The sequence below is a fragment of the Gavialis gangeticus genome, unplaced genomic scaffold (assembly GCF_001723915.1).
Source record: "Gavialis gangeticus isolate Ggan-Ray unplaced genomic scaffold, GavGan_comp1, whole genome shotgun sequence".
Lineage (NCBI taxonomy): Eukaryota > Metazoa > Chordata > Crocodylia > Gavialidae > Gavialis > Gavialis gangeticus.
In genome coordinates, this window is record NW_017729006.1 from 30,922,916 (window position 1) to 30,939,733 (window position 16,818).

Below are 16,818 nucleotides of genomic sequence, written 5' to 3' on the forward strand. Positions count from 1 at the left end.
TGGCTGGTGAACTCAGACTGGTGGGGTGGTGGATTGTCCCATGGGAGTGGTAGGGGGTTTGCAGCAGGGAGGGCAGGTTTGCAGCTGACTGGGTCATAGACACAGCTTTAAATGTTTTTTCTGCATACCTCTAGGTACTAGGTGGTTCATGAATGCTGCAATACTAGGGTGGATGGAGCATCCCACGGGAGCATGGGGGGATCCCCAGAGCGCTTGGCAGCAGACCCAGAAGTGGACCAAAAGCACTTCTGGTCCACTTCCAGGTCCACTGGAGAGCGTGCTGGGGAGCCCCCTCCTTACCCTCCCAGCTTGGCGACTGGTGCCTCCTGGGTCTGGGGAGGCACCTGGGGTCCCCCCACAGCCAATCACCAAGCTAGGTAGGCATGGGGAGCTACTCAGCATGCTCCCTGGTGGACCTGGAAGTGGACCAGAAGTACTTCTGGTCCATGTCCGGGTTCACCACTGAGCATGTGCCCCCCCATGCTCCTGTGGGATGCTCCATCCACCTCACCATTGCAGCATTCACAAGCCACACCTGGTACCTCAAAGTATGTAGAAAAAACATTTAAAGCTGTATCTATGTCCACATCGCTGATTCTCCAAATCGGCATCAAATCTTCAGATTTGGATTCAGCCAAATTGAATCAGGGACAGTGATCCAAATGAATGAATCCAATCACTGTCCCTGATTTGGGCAAAATTCTCATCAAATAAGGCCCATTTCACACACCACTAATGTACACCAGTGTAAATTGTACTAGAATTCTAAAAAGGAACACATGCAGTAATTCTGGAGTAGCTGCTACTACCACCACAAAAGTTTAAATCTTAAAAAAGGAAAAGAAAGCTGCACTTCTTTATATATTCACTTGACTCTGGCAATCAGGCCTTTAAAAATCCACCAAATAGCTTGAAGTGGCACTGTGTAGCATTTCTTGAAATAAAGTTTATGTGCCTGAGCCTGAATTTTTGCATGTAAAAAAAAAATTGCCAAACAGTAGCTTGAGGCCTTTTGGAAAATTAGATCTAATAACTTATCTCTTTCTAGGAAATAGCACATTGAGAATTATCACAGAAACACATGAAATGTATGAATTGCCAGAAAATTTAAGACTCAAGAAGTAAATGCGTAGCTTAAGATGGGATGTCAGTATTTTTTTGCTGTTTGGCTTGGGTTAAACAACATTCTTTAGGACCAGATTATGTGATTCTTAGGCTAAGTACAGATAGCCGGTAAAGCCCAAGGCTGAATTGATTCAGTCTTTGCAGGTTAGTTTAAGCTGCATAGATTGAACTGATAAGCAAGTGAGCACACATTCATTTTGATTCCAGAAATGCAGCCACATGCCTGCAGTGGCCCAGGCCAGAAGCTGGGGGGCACTGGAGCATGCCTCTATGCTTGACTGGAGCAGACAGCATGGGCCAAGCCTATCCCACGCACCCTGTGAAGTGGGGTTTGCAGGGGAGGTGCAAAGCATCCTGGGAGGCTGGGGAACTGTGAGTTAACTTGAATCTGGAGGGGATCTGGGACAGAAGTTCAATAAACTAATTTAACTTAAGTCAGTTAAGTTTGATACTACATCCATCCAGGTTTATCTTGAACTGGTTTTGGCCATTTTGAAAGTGATTTATGTGCACTGAACTCCTGTTGTGTTACAGACTTGAAATGGTTTCCGATCACTTATACTAGTTTATGTGTAACTTCTGTCCCTAGCCTTATTCTGTCCAGTGAACAGTTATTCACATGTAGAGCTGCTGTTTCCAGTGGGACCACTTGTGTGATCACCTTTTCCACTGATGTTTGTGATCACCTTTTCCACTGATGTTAGTGAGGGTTCTGCAGTCTGTCTGTTAATGTCAGTAAGAGTTCTTTTACAAACTAATGTAGAGGGAAAAACATCACTGTACAGAAGAAGGAACTGCTGTTGCATGAGGTCATCCAATTTGTTGTCACCTTTCAAATAACAAAAAAAGCAAATAACCTTTTGGAAAACGCACTAATGGGTGTAGCACTTTTTTTTTTACTCTAGAAAACATTTTCCTCTTCTAAAGCTTAAGATTTTTTTTTAAAAGAAGGGGCCAATTTATTTGGTCTTAAAGGTCTATCTTTTTTAAACCTCTTTTACCAGCACAGCTAGGAGTAAACATTTAAAACCCAAACCATTTCACCTTCTTTTTCAAGATCTGGCCATTTTACTATACCTTTGAGGGGAAGGGAGAAAAGTACTAAGCAGTGTGTCTGGGCTGGGTTGCTCTAGCTGCAAGAAAAAGGAAATGGTATTTAAAAAACATTTAATTAAATGACAACACTTGGGATTTCATTTAGTTCACATTACAGAAGGAATTTTGACTTTCACTGCTACCACCTGCTGCCAGGCTGAGCAGTGAGCATTGTTACTGTGTCTTACAGATGCAGGTGAACTTAGTGCTGAACCACTTTCACAGTCCAGAAAGCATGACATTCCTTGTTACCAGTGGGAGGAAAGGCTAATTGAGAAGTGTGTATAAAAGCTGTAATGAGTAGCATTTACATGTATTGATTAGAAGTAGGGCCACCGTCTCTCATTTATCACCACCAGCAGCTGTGAAATTTTCCCCACGTCGATTGGCACGGCTCATATTCCCGCTCCTCTAGTTCTTTATTGCTTTTTCTTCTCCCCCCCCTTTCTGAACCAGAATGCTGATCCACCAGCTGGAATGGGCTGGTAATTACTCCAGCTACTCCACCAGCTGCCACAATTGCCAAACCGCTGGAGTGAAAAATTCCATCCCGCATTTCCGATTTTTTACATTACCACTGCATAATCATATTTGACGAATAATTAACCTGGGTTAATACTTCAGGGAGCCATTTGCAAGTAAATTGATAAGCTGAGTGCTGTAAAGTCTCACAAGAGCTAAAGGCTTTAGGCAACCACACACAACAGCCCACTGACTGTGCTGTTTTAATATGTGCACACCTCCTGACCATCTTAATTAAGAGTGGCCTGTGGGCACTGTCCTCCATCCTACTTAAACTTAGTATAACTTGGGGGTGGAAAAAACCCCCTCAAATTAAATGCTGTAACCATCTCTTACTCCTGGAAACAGTACACAAGATGTGAACACTTGCATTCTCCCTCCTTAAGAAGCTCATTTTCTTGTTTAACTTAAAGGGCGCTATCCTGTTTTGCTGAAATCAACAGGAATTTCATCTTCTACTTCACTGAGTGTGGAAACACGATAGATTTTGTATGTAGACAGTAAAGACCCATTTCATCTCTTTATGGCAATCTGTGTGGTGGTACTTTGACTGGGAGTGCCTAGACCTGTGTGTAGGGGTTACATGGACTCCTGCTTTTTTTCCTTTGGTGGCAGTGGCATTATTAGGCAATCCTCCCACCCTACAGAACCCCCAGCCCCTAGTCGCACAGGAGCCAGCCAGGCACTCCCACGCCACCACCACCACTACCTGGCCACCACCCACTTCAAATATGCCTGGAATGCATGCAACCCTGATCAGCTGCCACCAATGGAAAGAAAATGATCATCTCTTTAAAAGCAGAGGCAAGCTGCCCTCAGAAAGTCCAGCCAGGTACTCTGTGTTCAAGTGCAGGCAATAGAGGTTGGGGCAGTACAGTTCTGGCTGCATACCAGAGCAGCCAGTTGCTATGCAGGGGTTGGGTGGGAGGGTGAGGAGCAGGGTGTGGGATGCGTGGAGGACCAACCAGACACTATTCATGGAAAGCTTGATGTCCTCACATAACACTGAACTGGGTCATGGAGAATAGCATTTGATTATCCGGGCAGACTTTTGAAGCAGTTCAGTTTTGAAACTGTTCAAGTGTACATCTGAGCAAGGTACAGATATTACATGTTTACTAGTATAAGTCGTCAGCGACTGGTCTGCACCTGTAACAGAACAGAAGTTCAGCACACATAGACTGGTTTAAAAATGCGAAACCCAGTCTAGGATTTGCACCCCCACCAGAGGGTGAATATGTGTTCTGTTTGCTACTGATCTAAATTACACCACTTACAAAAAGCTGCGTAATGTAGATGTATTCCACCTCGGGTCTTTTGAATGTCTGTACCTAGTCATGGAGGCTTGAGGTTTAAACAGCATTTAAACTGGTCTAAATGGGCTTTTTTACATGTGCTCTGAGAGTTGGGGGGGGGACTTTAATTAGAGTGGCTCTGAGAGCTGCTCTAATTAAAGTGCCCAGAGCATCTCATGAATCATTGTCCCCACACTTCAAAATGGCAGTGGGGGTGCTTTATCGAAACTCATTGAATGAACTTTAGTTAAAGCATCTCCCTGCTGTCATTTTGAAGCATGGGGATGCTGATACACGAGATGCAGAGGCTGGCTGGAGCACGCTAGTTAGTACACTCCAGCAGACGCAATTAATTGAGCCGACTCCAACACATTGTAACTACAGCACGTTGGAATAGCCTCCTGGCACATCTATAGGCACCACCCAATGTGTCCATATCCTCTGTGACTATTTGTAAGTGGTGGATAATAGGTGAGTAGGATTAAGCTTCTTCTTGAGCACACATACGTTGTTCATTTTACATTTAAAGTGCTCAGTTTTTACATTTAATGCCTTTTTGGGGGACTTGATCCAGTACAACTGAAATGAATAAAGAAGCTCCCATAGATTTCAGTAGTTCAGAATAAAGTCTAATATGACTTCTTAAACTTCGGTTTTCATAAGTTTGATATTTATCTAATTTCTAGAATGGATTACAAGCAATAGTCCTCTGTAGTATTCATTTGATTTTTATAAGTATGTTAGTTATAGCAGAAATTGTTGGTTTTCTTCCTGGCTCCTAATTCAGATGTTATTTATCCTTTGTTATTGTTTAAATAAAATACATATAATATATGTTACATAAATATAAAATTTTAGAACTTGCTGTTCTACAAATGTAAAATACTGTTTGTTTGTTGGATAATCAAGGAAACCACCTATGCAGAACTATAAACCAGTGATTAAGATATATAATTATTAGTTCAGCTAATTAGTAGCCCAGAGATCAGCAAAAGATACTTTCAAGATAATGGATCTCAGCATAAACTTAAACAGAGTTTTTATTATGGCAAATAAATTGTGTGTGTGTGTGTGTATCTATATATGTGTGTATATATCTATATGTATCTATAGATAGGTACACACATAGATATATAGCTCTATAGATATAGATACACACACACACACACACACACACACACACACACACACACAATTTATTTGCCATAATAAAAACTCTGTTTAAGTTTATGCTGAGATCCATTATCTTAAAAGTATCTTTTGTTGATCTCTGGGCTACTAATTAGCTGAACTATTAATTAGCCTATCTCTGTTCTTCTGATTATGCAGTGACTTATGTCCCATGCTGAAAAGAAATACACATACATGTAACTTCTCAGTTGATTTCTTTGACTTTTGCCAATTCAACAAGTGGGGCATTTAGTTCAGATACAGCTTTTCACTGAATGACTGAGATAATTTTCCAGTTGGTTAACTTACTGTTGGCCCTACCATTATTGTCAGTCAAGGTGTTTATACGTAAATGTTGTTAAACCTGTGGCCTGAAAATGTAGCCAAATCATTATGGTTTTGCTGCACACATCAGATGGACCATGCAGTGAGAGTTGTAATATTGCCAGCTCAAGGTTTTATTACAAGTCTTGTGATATTTCACAATTTTGCTTCATTTCCCAGGTTCACATGTTCATGGGAGAATCTCAGTTTTCATTTCAAATGAAAAGAGTAAATTTCTAGCCCTCATGCTCAGAAACAACAAGGTAAATAAGATGGAGGAGATGGGACTGACTCATGAGGACTGGAATGCTTGGGTCAGCAATTTTGGAGTCAAATTTCTTCTTTACCATGGGTACATGGAAACATTTTGGAGTAGCTAATGTTCATTCAGAATAACAATGTGAATGTGTTTGTGGCTAGGGACAGACGTTTAAAAAGCCTGAGCCTGAATGGATTCAATTTTTGTAGGTTAATCTAACCTGGCTAGCCTGAACAGGTTTGAAACCAGACAGACATTCTCTCTGGACTGAGGAAATTCAGGCACATGCCTGCACTGGCTCAGGCTAGAAGCCAGGGGGCACTACAGTAGCCCACCCTTCCCTTCTGCAGGGAGCTGAGCTGAGGGGGTGTGGTCAGACCACAGCAAGGCTCTCTCATTTAGGGATGTCTGCCTGCAGGCTCCCAGGCTTTTCCTGGCTGGCTGCTCAAGGGGTGGGAGTGTAGCTGGCCCCCAGCCCCAGGCTAGCACTCTGAGGCAAGGGGGGGAGGAGTGGGGTGTGCAGTGCATGCATCTGTTGATGATACAGAGCTTTTCAATCTCCCTACCTGCTGCATCATACTGTCTGCAGCAAACTGACAGGCAAGCAAGCCAGCTGGGGGCTGATAGTGATAACAGTCTTTATCACCCAATTAGCGAAACAATGACTTCTCTCCATTACGTCAGACTTCTTAAACAGCTTACCGCCAACCTGTTGATTACCTCCAAACAGCCCTAAGCAGTCACTGTTCTGTCTGCCTGCCCCAGTGAAACTGGAGAGAGACAGATACCTCTCGGCATTAGCTAGCATACCACACTCTGGCTATGGTCCCTGCTGTGGCAGAGAGAAGGAAGTAGCGAGTGGTGAGGGTTGGAGGTTTATCTTAAACTGGTTTTGGCCACTCTGCTTAAGTAGCAAGTAGTGAGGAGGGGAGAAGGGGGGGCATGGGGAAGCCAGCAGACCCTGCTGTGCCTGCAAGTCTGTGCCAAGTTTCAGCCAGGGAGCAGAGGGGAGGGGCCAGTCCTGCTGTGGGGCAGAGAGCCCCACCTAGCCCAGAGAGCATGCTGGGATGCAGGGAGACTCTGCTTTAACTTAAACCAGCAAGGGGTCTGGGACAGACATTGCATAAACCAATTTGAGCCAAATGTCCGATACTACATTCACCCAGGTTTATCTCAAACCAGTTTCAACCATTTTCAAACTGGTTTATATGCACTGAACATCTGTTCTGTTACAGGTTTAAACCAGCTTCTGATTGTTTAAACCAGTTTATCTGTAATGTCTGTCCCTAGCCTGTGTGATCAGTGAGCCTGCAAATTGTACAGAATCACTGGCCAAAATCATTTTATAGGTGTGCATGGAAGTACGTTTCTAATATGCCTGCACAACATAGGTACTCCCTACCCTGAGTCTCTGTTTAGTCCTTCCTGCAGGTTTTTGAGAAGAGATGAGAATTTGTTTCTATTTTTCATCCTGATGGCATTAAAAACCAAAGAAAACTACCAGTGGAATTTGAGTTATTTCACATTCAATGAAAAGAATCTCCCAGAAGTAGATTAAATAAAAATATGTACTTATGGTAGTTTTTATGTTGTGATCAAAGAGGAAGATGGCGATGGGATTATTTCAGATAAGACCTAGGCCTTGTTGAGGGCATAACAAGGGGTACCGGCCATTTACTTATTGTGGGATACAGTCAGGTAAATGTGATAGTACTATGGTTTATGTGTCATTTCTGGGCATTTGCTGTTCTTGCAAGCTTAAATTACATCATTCAGTAAGAAGTTTAAGCCTTAACTTTGCTGAATCTTATCCAGACTTATGGAAGCCTTTAATTTTTAAAGGGGATTCTCCCATGATCTGAAGCCAAAATTTCCTCTACCATCCTGTTGTCTACTGCTTGTCCACCTGGTTGCCACTAATAAACCCAGAATCTTGCTCGTTTCCATGGCACCACACGTAGTTGTAAACCACCTTAGTTTTTGTGCTGTTTGGGCTGAAAAACACAGTTTAAAAGTGCAATAGTTCCATTATTTTGGTCATATTGTTTACTTTTGTAAGTAAATTAACCAAGTTTGAACATTTCCATCAATATTTCCATTAACCACCATATGCTTACCCATCCATATCTTAAATTCCTTACTTAGGCCCTGATCTTATAGCTGGACACAGAAGTGCAGAACATCTGCACTTGTGTGGGGTTTCTATCAAGAGCTTGGTGCAAGGTTTCTAGTACCAAGTCAGATGAGATAACGGTCTTGATTTTACCCTGGTTTGAACTGGTTAAAACTCTCATTACATTACACTGAGGGGAATTTTGGCCTGAGTAACCACTGAACAGAAACTGAGAGAAGAGCTCACTTACAGTGATGTAGATAGAATGAGCTTTTCAGTTTATTCCTTCCCCACTCCACTACAGTCTGGTAGGCTGTCATCTTATATTTATGCAGTTGCTATCTTTCTTAGCATCTATTCAGCTAATGTTTTGTTGTGAGTTTTCTCTTTAAAACCTAAATAGAATTGCATGTGATGACCTGATGATTCAAAAAGGGATTTCTATCATCCCACAGTCCTCCAGTATGTAAGCAGACTCTTGGGGCTTCTGTGCATGCTAGACAGAAAGTCAGCACTAGGCATTTGTCACTGTGTGAGGTAATGCAGGGGAAAGCAGTTCCTTTCAAAGCTCAACTGTAGCACTAAGTGAAATCAATGGCCAAACAATCTAACACAATTGGTCACATATTGATAGAATTAAACACCGCTGTTAACGTGACTTGTCATTGATCTGACAAAAACAGAGTCCAGGGTAAAAGTCGCCTGAAGCCTTTAGACTCTGTGTTTGTGTAGCAAGGTTGGGAAATTATTCGCTCCATCTGCTTCTAACATAATTTTTTATTTTCACTGACAATATTCTTCACTCTGGAAAATTCTTTCCGAACTTTAACCTTTTCATTGTCAGAAACATGGGAAGGAAACAGGCCTGTACAATTAATGTTCTGTTTTAGCAGAGTGTTGCCAGTCCATGTCATGGAACATACAGGGTATTCTTTTAAAATAAGCTACACGCGGTGTGGTAGCATATCTTTCAACCCGGGACTCAGCCTGCAAGCACTTGTTTCATGTATCTTAGTATGTTTTCCAAGTTAATTTGGGCAGGAAATTGTCTCTTGAAGAAAATAAAGTGGATGCTATTAAGTTCTAAATTTTGGTGCATTAGTCATGTGTTCTGAGTTAATCACAGAGATGTTAACACTTTTCTCAAACACTTGTAAGTCAGACGATGTTGGATATATAAATACATAGGCCATCAGTGACTCGCAGTCACTACATGTCAGTTCCACACTTTCTTACCGTTCACAGTGCCAGGAAAGGAGTTCTCACCTGTTCTTTGTAAAAAAAAATAAAAAAAAAAATCACATCTCTTCTGCATTTGCAACTACCTGGTTCTTTTCTGCTTATCTTGCTTGTTACACTATGTTTCAGTTACAAATATTTGACTTTCTTTGACCATTTAAAAATATTTGAATGGCACTTGTTTGATCATCTTTTGATTGCTGATGAACAGTGAACATTGTTGACAGTTATGGTACAAAACCTTATGTAGATTGTTGCAGCTAGGAGCTAAAATGTAGCTCCTGTATTGATGAATGTGCCAACAGGCAAATTTTTAATTCCATTGATCTGTGGAGCACTTAGGGTTCATACAGACATTCAGGGAGGTTAAGGGCAGGTTAGATCAAGTTAAAAATGGCCACCTGGTCTATAAAAAGTCAGGATGGAGGGATAGCAGGGGATCTTGGGGGGGCAAGAGGGGCTATCAGGGTTTGTGGGGTGCTGAGGCACTAGTAGTGTTCCTGGGGGCATTGCTGAGGTCCAGGAGGGTTTGGCAGAATCAGGGGAACAACTAGGGTCTGCAAGGGCTTGAGGGGATCAGGGAGGTTTAATGGGATCAGAGGGGCTAGTGGGGTCTGCAGAAGTGGGTTGGGTGGGGGTCAGAGAGGCTCTTTGATTCTGCCAAAACCCTAGGACTCCCCCAACCTCCTCCACCCCAAATCTGATGATCTACTCCCTGATCCTGCAAACTGCTCCCAGGGTCAGTTTTACTGGCGTTCACCAGTCCCAGAGCCTGATTGATGCAAGTTGGCATGGGGGGAGGGGTGGGAAGATTGTGGGGAGGGCTGGTGGCTTCATGGAGGGTGGGAGAGAGATGGCAGGAATCCAGGGGATCCCTCCCACACCCTAAAGATTGGGGTCTGTTTTTAGCCTCCTGACCCTCCTCACCTCCAGACAAAAAATCCCCTCATCCTGCCCGCCCCTCCATCTACCTCAACTTACTTTCTTGGCTCCTGGTACCAGCAAATGCCAGTAAAACCAGCACTAGGACCAGCTTGTAGGATAGGGCATATAATGGGAGAACTGTCCGGTCCATCACAGGGGTCTAGGTGTGGGGGGAGGAGCAAGGGGGGCTAAAAATAATGCAATGTGTGGGGAGGGGATAGGAAAAGTACAGCCCTGGGGCTGGGGCCAGGGCCAGGAACTGTACAGAAGTTCAATTAGATTGGTCTGACCAGACCCAGTTTAAGTTAGGCTACTTCCAAGGTACAGTTAACTTAGATCAGGTCATCTATTTTTAAACCGATCTAAAAATCCCGAACTCCTGCACAGTTTGAACTTGGGCTGACCTAACTAGAGATCTAAGTGTAAAGTCCACACCTGGACAAGCTAAGTTTAGAATGGGCATCCATTTTTAACATGATCTAACCTCTCCAAACATCTGTAGCTAGGCTTAGTGGACAATCAAAGTATACCAGAGTATAAAGCAGCAAAAGGGTTCCACTTATCTGTTGTCATAGAATAATAGAAAATCATAGAAAATTAAGGTTGAAAGGGACCTCAGGAGTTCATTTAGTCCAACCTTTTCACCCAGCTATGTCATCCCAACCAAAGCTTTGTCTAGTTGGGTCTTAAAAACCTCCAAAGAGAGGGAGTCCACAGCCTGTCCTGTTTGTAGAGAGTTTTAAGGCAAATGCTTGTATTTCCACTGACAGGCCCTTTTTCTTGTAATTCCATGAGTATTTCACAGATTTGAGAAAATGTTGGAATCAAAAAAATAACGTCTCCATGTAAAGAGTATCAGACTCTTAGGAATCAAAAGAGGCATCTGCTCTTTAATTGAACTTCCGAAAACATTATAGAAGCAGACAGGTGCCCTCTGAGTTGAGTTAATTTCCCCAGGTTTATTAAAAGAAACACATGTTATCCCCTCAGTGGGAGAGCAGCATGGATACCAGTGCATATGTAATTGCATTTGCACAATCTGGAACTCTGCAGGACATGGTGGTGATGCTAATATTCCAGTCAATGGCCAGGTGGTGAGACAATGAGGTCTCAACTTTATTTGACAAGTCTGTGAAATGTCGATGTGAACTGAAGAATGAAATGTTCAGAGAATATTGCCCCCCACAAAAAAACCAACTAATGTTACTCCAATAAAATGCCCAAGAGAATCTCATGTTTGAGACTGTGCTGTAAACAAACAAAAAAGGAATAGTTCAGGAAAGGCAGATCCACTGGTGGAAAACTTGTCAAGAAGAGAGTTACAGAGATATAATGCACTTACAAGCTCAGTCCCAAGTTTGGGCAGCACCAACAAGTGATGAGACAGCAATACCTTCTCAGGAAGAAGTTAACACCTCTTCAGTCTATTTATGTATACTTAGAAATATTAGTGTTGGCAAAACTCTTGGCACTCTAATAATATGCTAAAGCCTGCTCTTAGGAGAGGGCAGGAGTGCAAACACCACCTTCCTTTATATATAGTGAATTGCTCTTCCAGTACAATAACCCCTCTTGGTACAATTTTCATCCCACTATGTTGGTAGAGTAAACTGAGCTCTCCATTTGGAGATTCCTAGCATTTGATGAAGTGGCCATACAGTGTTACTGTGATGGACACAAGCACCCATAGACTGCAGAAAATCAGATCCTAGTATTTAACTGTGGTTTCAACATACAGAGCAGGCCTCTAGATTCTATTGTGCTTTTCTAGGCATAAGAATGTATGGACAAACATTCATTTTCTACTGGGAGAATCACCATTTTCCCACGCAAAGCCAAAAGTGAACAAATGTCAATGCTTCTTCAGGGCTGGAAACTGGACAGGGAACAAGCCAATTTCCAGGTCCCACTGAGCACAACTACATGTGAAATGAATGCTCAGCAATAAAATCTGGTGCTTATCGTGCCAGACTTCATTGCTCCTGGCTGCTGTGTCTTCATGTGCACCCAGGACCAGAGCACATTGAGCAGGCCAGAGCAGCCCTGGCTGGCAGGGAGCCCAGGGGGTCAGTCTGCCAGCCTAGGACTGCTCCAACCCAGCTCAACATGCTGCAGGGGAGCTGGCTGGGGCATGCGAGCACTCCCGTGTGGGACTAGCTGGCAGGCAGGCCCTGCACTAAAGCACCGTCATGCCCCAACCAGTCCTGTCAGTGTCTACACATGCATTGCTGCAGAGTAATGAACTCCACTGACTTTTAATTTGATGCCCCTACCACCCGGCTGGGCAGCAGAGGAAAGACAGAGTACTGGTTTGAGGTTTGGGGTGCTCTCCCTAGGGTAGCAGGGCAAAGCACCACCCTACCCCTAACTCTGGAATCCCTTGAGTGAAAAGCAGGGAGGAGACTTAGCCACACTGCTCCATCTGCTCACTGGGAACCGAGTGGAGGGAATAGCACTGTGAGTCCCTGTTCCAGTTCCCTCAGGAATGAGAGAACTGAAGAGCCACACTTTCCTGAAACCAGGATCACTCCATCTCAGGAAGGTGCAAGGAGCAGAGGAAAGGGGGAAGTTGCAGACTCAATGTCTGTACTGCTCCCTCTTCTGAAACCATTTCTAGCAGTGGAAATTTTCCACTGCTAGAAATGAACATTTGTACAAGGTCCTAGAGAGCGGTTGGGACAACTTCAGATAAATATTTGGGGAATGTCATCAAGTTGATTTGGGAGTTTATGACACACTGGCAAAACCCATTAAGTCAGGAATAAATAATGAACAGTCGGTACTCAGACCTTCACCTAATGAGAACCCTGTCTTACTAGAGGGTGTCTTTTAGCTCTAGCTATACCTTTCCTAAGGAAATTCAAGAACTATTGCTAAGACATGAGATGGCACATACCAGTTTTTCAGCAAATTGCAAGAGAATTTATGGCTCTTACCTGGGGTGAAGATTTTTGTTGGTGAGACAGTAAGCAGTTCAAGATAACAGGAGAGTCACACAAGTTCCCTAAATGGCTTCTTAGGCTCTTTCTTTTCTTATTTCCAGGAGAGCTGGGAAGACATCTCTTCAAGTAGAAGTGGCTTAAAGTAGCAAAAGGTTTTTCACAGAGCCAGTGAGCTTTAGCATCAACCTTGGGGCTTAAAGTTCCAAGCCTCCAGTGTAATTTTTCTAACAAAATCTCCAAACCTAGTTGCTAGACTATATTTTGGTTTCAATGGCTACTGTGCATTTTAATGATGACCAAATGATAGCTGTGTCCAGAAAGTTGTTCAAAAGTTATGCTAAGTTTTTGAACTTTCACTGAATAGCTAACATGCAAAGCACAAGAGGATGGATCAGGAACAGAATCATTATCTAAAAATCATGCCCATTCTTTAAAGTACAATACTTAAACTAGAAATTAAATAATTGGATTTAGCCCTCGTATTGATGATGTTACTGTTATGGCCTTGATTTTCTTTCATCCTTTCATTACTGTTTACACAAACTAGTAGGGAGTTAAAACCAGATGTCTTAGGTACAATTACCACAATGATACATTGTGGTCACAGGAGAAATTTTAAGCAGTGCTTCCAGCTGAGTGAGGTTTTTTGTGCTGTCTTTAGCTCTTTGTGTCCATGAAGTGTTTAGTTTTTATTACAGCTTACTTACAGACTAGGATGGAATGTTTTCCCTTAACTTAGACAATTGGCTGATCAAGGACAGCTCCTTAGAAAGGATTGAGAGATCCATAATAAATTATCATAGACCTGTGAAGCAAGCTTCATAATAAATTATCCGAAGTCCCATCGAGTCCCTAGCACTGCAATTGGAATTCATAGGAGCCCTGCTTGACATGTCTCAAGAGAAAGTCTTAATCCTTCAAGTGAAAGCCTGAAAAACTTGGCATGACAGAGTATATAAGATAAAGCCATGACTAGCTGCCAAGACTGTTTTAGAAATTTTGTGCTTAATGGCCTCAGCTATATTTTCACTCATAATATTCCTCCATTGGGCTTTTCAGTGCACTGACATGGTAGGATATAGACCAGCCAATGAGGATGATGAATTTTTAATTGTCTGCAATCCAAATATTTCTTATGATGAATATCAATTTATTAGCAACTCATACAAGCCTTGACACTGGAAACGTTTGTGTGTGTCCATAATTTCACTCACATAAGTTGTCCCAAAAATACTGACATGCACAAGCATGTACAGTAGTTTACAGAATCAGGACCTGTGAGCTTTTAATTATTTGCTATCAATTTTACTAAAGCTATTTTTGCACCTTTTCCATAAAGCCAAGCATACTTCAACTTGAATCCAAGTGGACAGAGCTCAGAAAAACTCATAAAAACTTCCAGAAATGTTCCTAAAAATACCTTTCCTGTACCTAAAATTGTCACAACATCAAAGTGTTTTATCATGGGCATAGTTAGGACTGAAAGTAAGCACATATGTTGCACTGGGGAGCTGAGAATCTTCTCCTTTGGTATGGAGTTCTCAGATCAGTCTATGGAGCACTGTAAAAGATTTGAACCTGAAACCTGCCATTGAAGCAAGAATACATATTATTTGTTCTGGGTCTTGGGCCAATTTAATGTTGCAGGGAAGTTCTACATTTCTGGAGAATAGAAAAGGAGAAATTTAGCTGTTTTGATGCTAATTAGATGTTGGAAGGTTAAAAAGTCCAGGAGAGATGGATTAATGACCAGAAAGCAGAGGATCCAATAAGATCTTGGCAATAAATATGTTTATCACATGATTGTACCATATTTCATGGACACAATAGCCACATGTATCCTGTCATTTACTATTTGTATTGCAGTATTGTCTAGCGGTCCAATAGGGTTCAGAGACCCTTGTGCTGGGCATTGTACAAATACAAACCCTTGTCCTTTATAGCTCATGATTTAGAATGAGATGTGATGGTGATAAGTATAGCCAACACTAAGAAGCAGAAAAGGATGCAAAAAGAAAAAAAGAAAGAAATAGCAATTAGGGGATTAAAATCTGTGATTGTGGATATAGATGGGAGGCAAGTTATGTTTGCACCCGTTTGTATACAGGAGATGGATTTTATATCCTGGATAAAGAAATACCGGACTTGTTCCTTCTTAAGCTCAAGTCCAGGGCTTGGGTGTGGAAAAGGCATGGGGTGTGTGGCTACATGAAGTGTTCACCCTGGACCAGTGGACCAGTCTGTGGGCCTGAACCAGGCCAACACTGGAGCTAGTGCCCAAGGTCAGTCCAGTGCAGGCATCACATGCAGCACGTACCCAGTAGGCCTGTGCGAATAGGGAAGTATTTGATTCGGATTTGGATCTGACTGATTTGGAGGACAATGATTCGATTCAGAGATTCGGATCACTGTCCCAAATTGATTTGTCTGAGTCAGCTTTGGAAGATTCGGCACTGATTCAGAGAGATTCAGAGATTCAGCCGTAGAGTATAATGGGGAATCACTGAAATACCTATAACTTTGTCATTTTCTGGCTGATTTGGATAAAAATTGCAGGAAGTGTAGCCCCCCTAATGAGGGCATGAAGCCTGCCAAGTTTAAAGGAGATAGGTGCAGGAGATCTGTGAAACTGCACCTCCAAGTCTTGAAAACAAAATTTGTGTCACGTGTGTGTGTTAAGGCATAGTGGGATGAAAACTGCAGGCACGCTAGCCCCTGCAGAAGCCACAAAGCCTGCCAAGTTTCAAGGGGATAGGTGCAAGAGTTTGAGAAACTGCACCTCAAGCTGCTGACAAACAAAACACGTGGTGTGTGTGTGTGTGTGTGTGTGTGTGTGTGTGTGTGTGTGTGTGTGTGTGTGTGTGTGTGTGTGTGTGTGTGTGTGTGTGTGTGGGTTAAGGCACAGCAGGGTGAAAACTGCAGGGGTGTTAGCTCCTGCTGAGGCCATAAAGCCTGCCAGCTTTCAAGGAGATAGGTGCAGGGGTTCCTGGGAAGCTGCACCTCAGGCTGCTGACAAGTAAAACTTGTGACTTGGGTGGGTGGCACTGTGCGTGTGTTAAGGTGCACGCTCACTAGCGCTGGGGCATCTGCATGACGTGGTAGTGTGTCCCAATGAGGCCTCCTCCCCGCTACAGCCTCAGTCCAGTCTACCACTTTAAATAACAACACTTAAGCACTGCAGTGCATTGCACCACAGTAGCACCAGCAGCATCTCAGGCAGCCAAACTGTCACAGGCTAGAGCCTTTCTTTCCTTTCCTGCAGGAGCTTCTTCTCCAGCAGCTGCCAGAAAACTGTCCTTGCCAGCCCCAGCCCTGGGGCTTAGATGTGCCCAGGGCCCTGCTTCCTTCCGGTCAGCTGACCAGGGACAGATGCTTGGGGTGTTGGTCTAAGGACATGGCACTGGCAGACAGGGTCCTTTGGGTCAATCTGGTATCTTTAGTAGACGAACTGAATAGTTAGAGAAAGCCGGGACTGTGAGGGGAGAGGGGTTTTCCTTGATTGTCCAGTGGAGCTAAGCAGCTTATGGTTAATGAAATGAGAATTTTTATAAAAGAACTGAATGGTAGAAATAAAGATGTTGTTTTGTATATACTTCATCAGCCTCCTAGGTACAGAAACTCACGGACTCAATATAGACAGTGGAATTCTGACACACTGCAACCTGCCGGACATCTGACTCCCCAGGTACCGCTTCACTTTTACCTGTGCAGCTCCATCTCATGCTCTGCTCTGGCTGTGCATCCCCTGCCCCAACCCCACTCCCTTCCTCACCACAGGGGCCTCAATCTGCACCCCCATGCATCTTCCCT

General features: G+C 43.1%; 1 protein-coding gene across 1 annotated transcript in view; it reads left to right on the forward strand.

The window, feature by feature from the left end:
* POU6F2 (POU class 6 homeobox 2) overlaps positions 1–16,818 on the forward strand; it is a 393,965-nt gene that overhangs the window by 50,610 nt on the left and 326,537 nt on the right. The gene's annotated exons all lie outside the window — the stretch shown is intronic.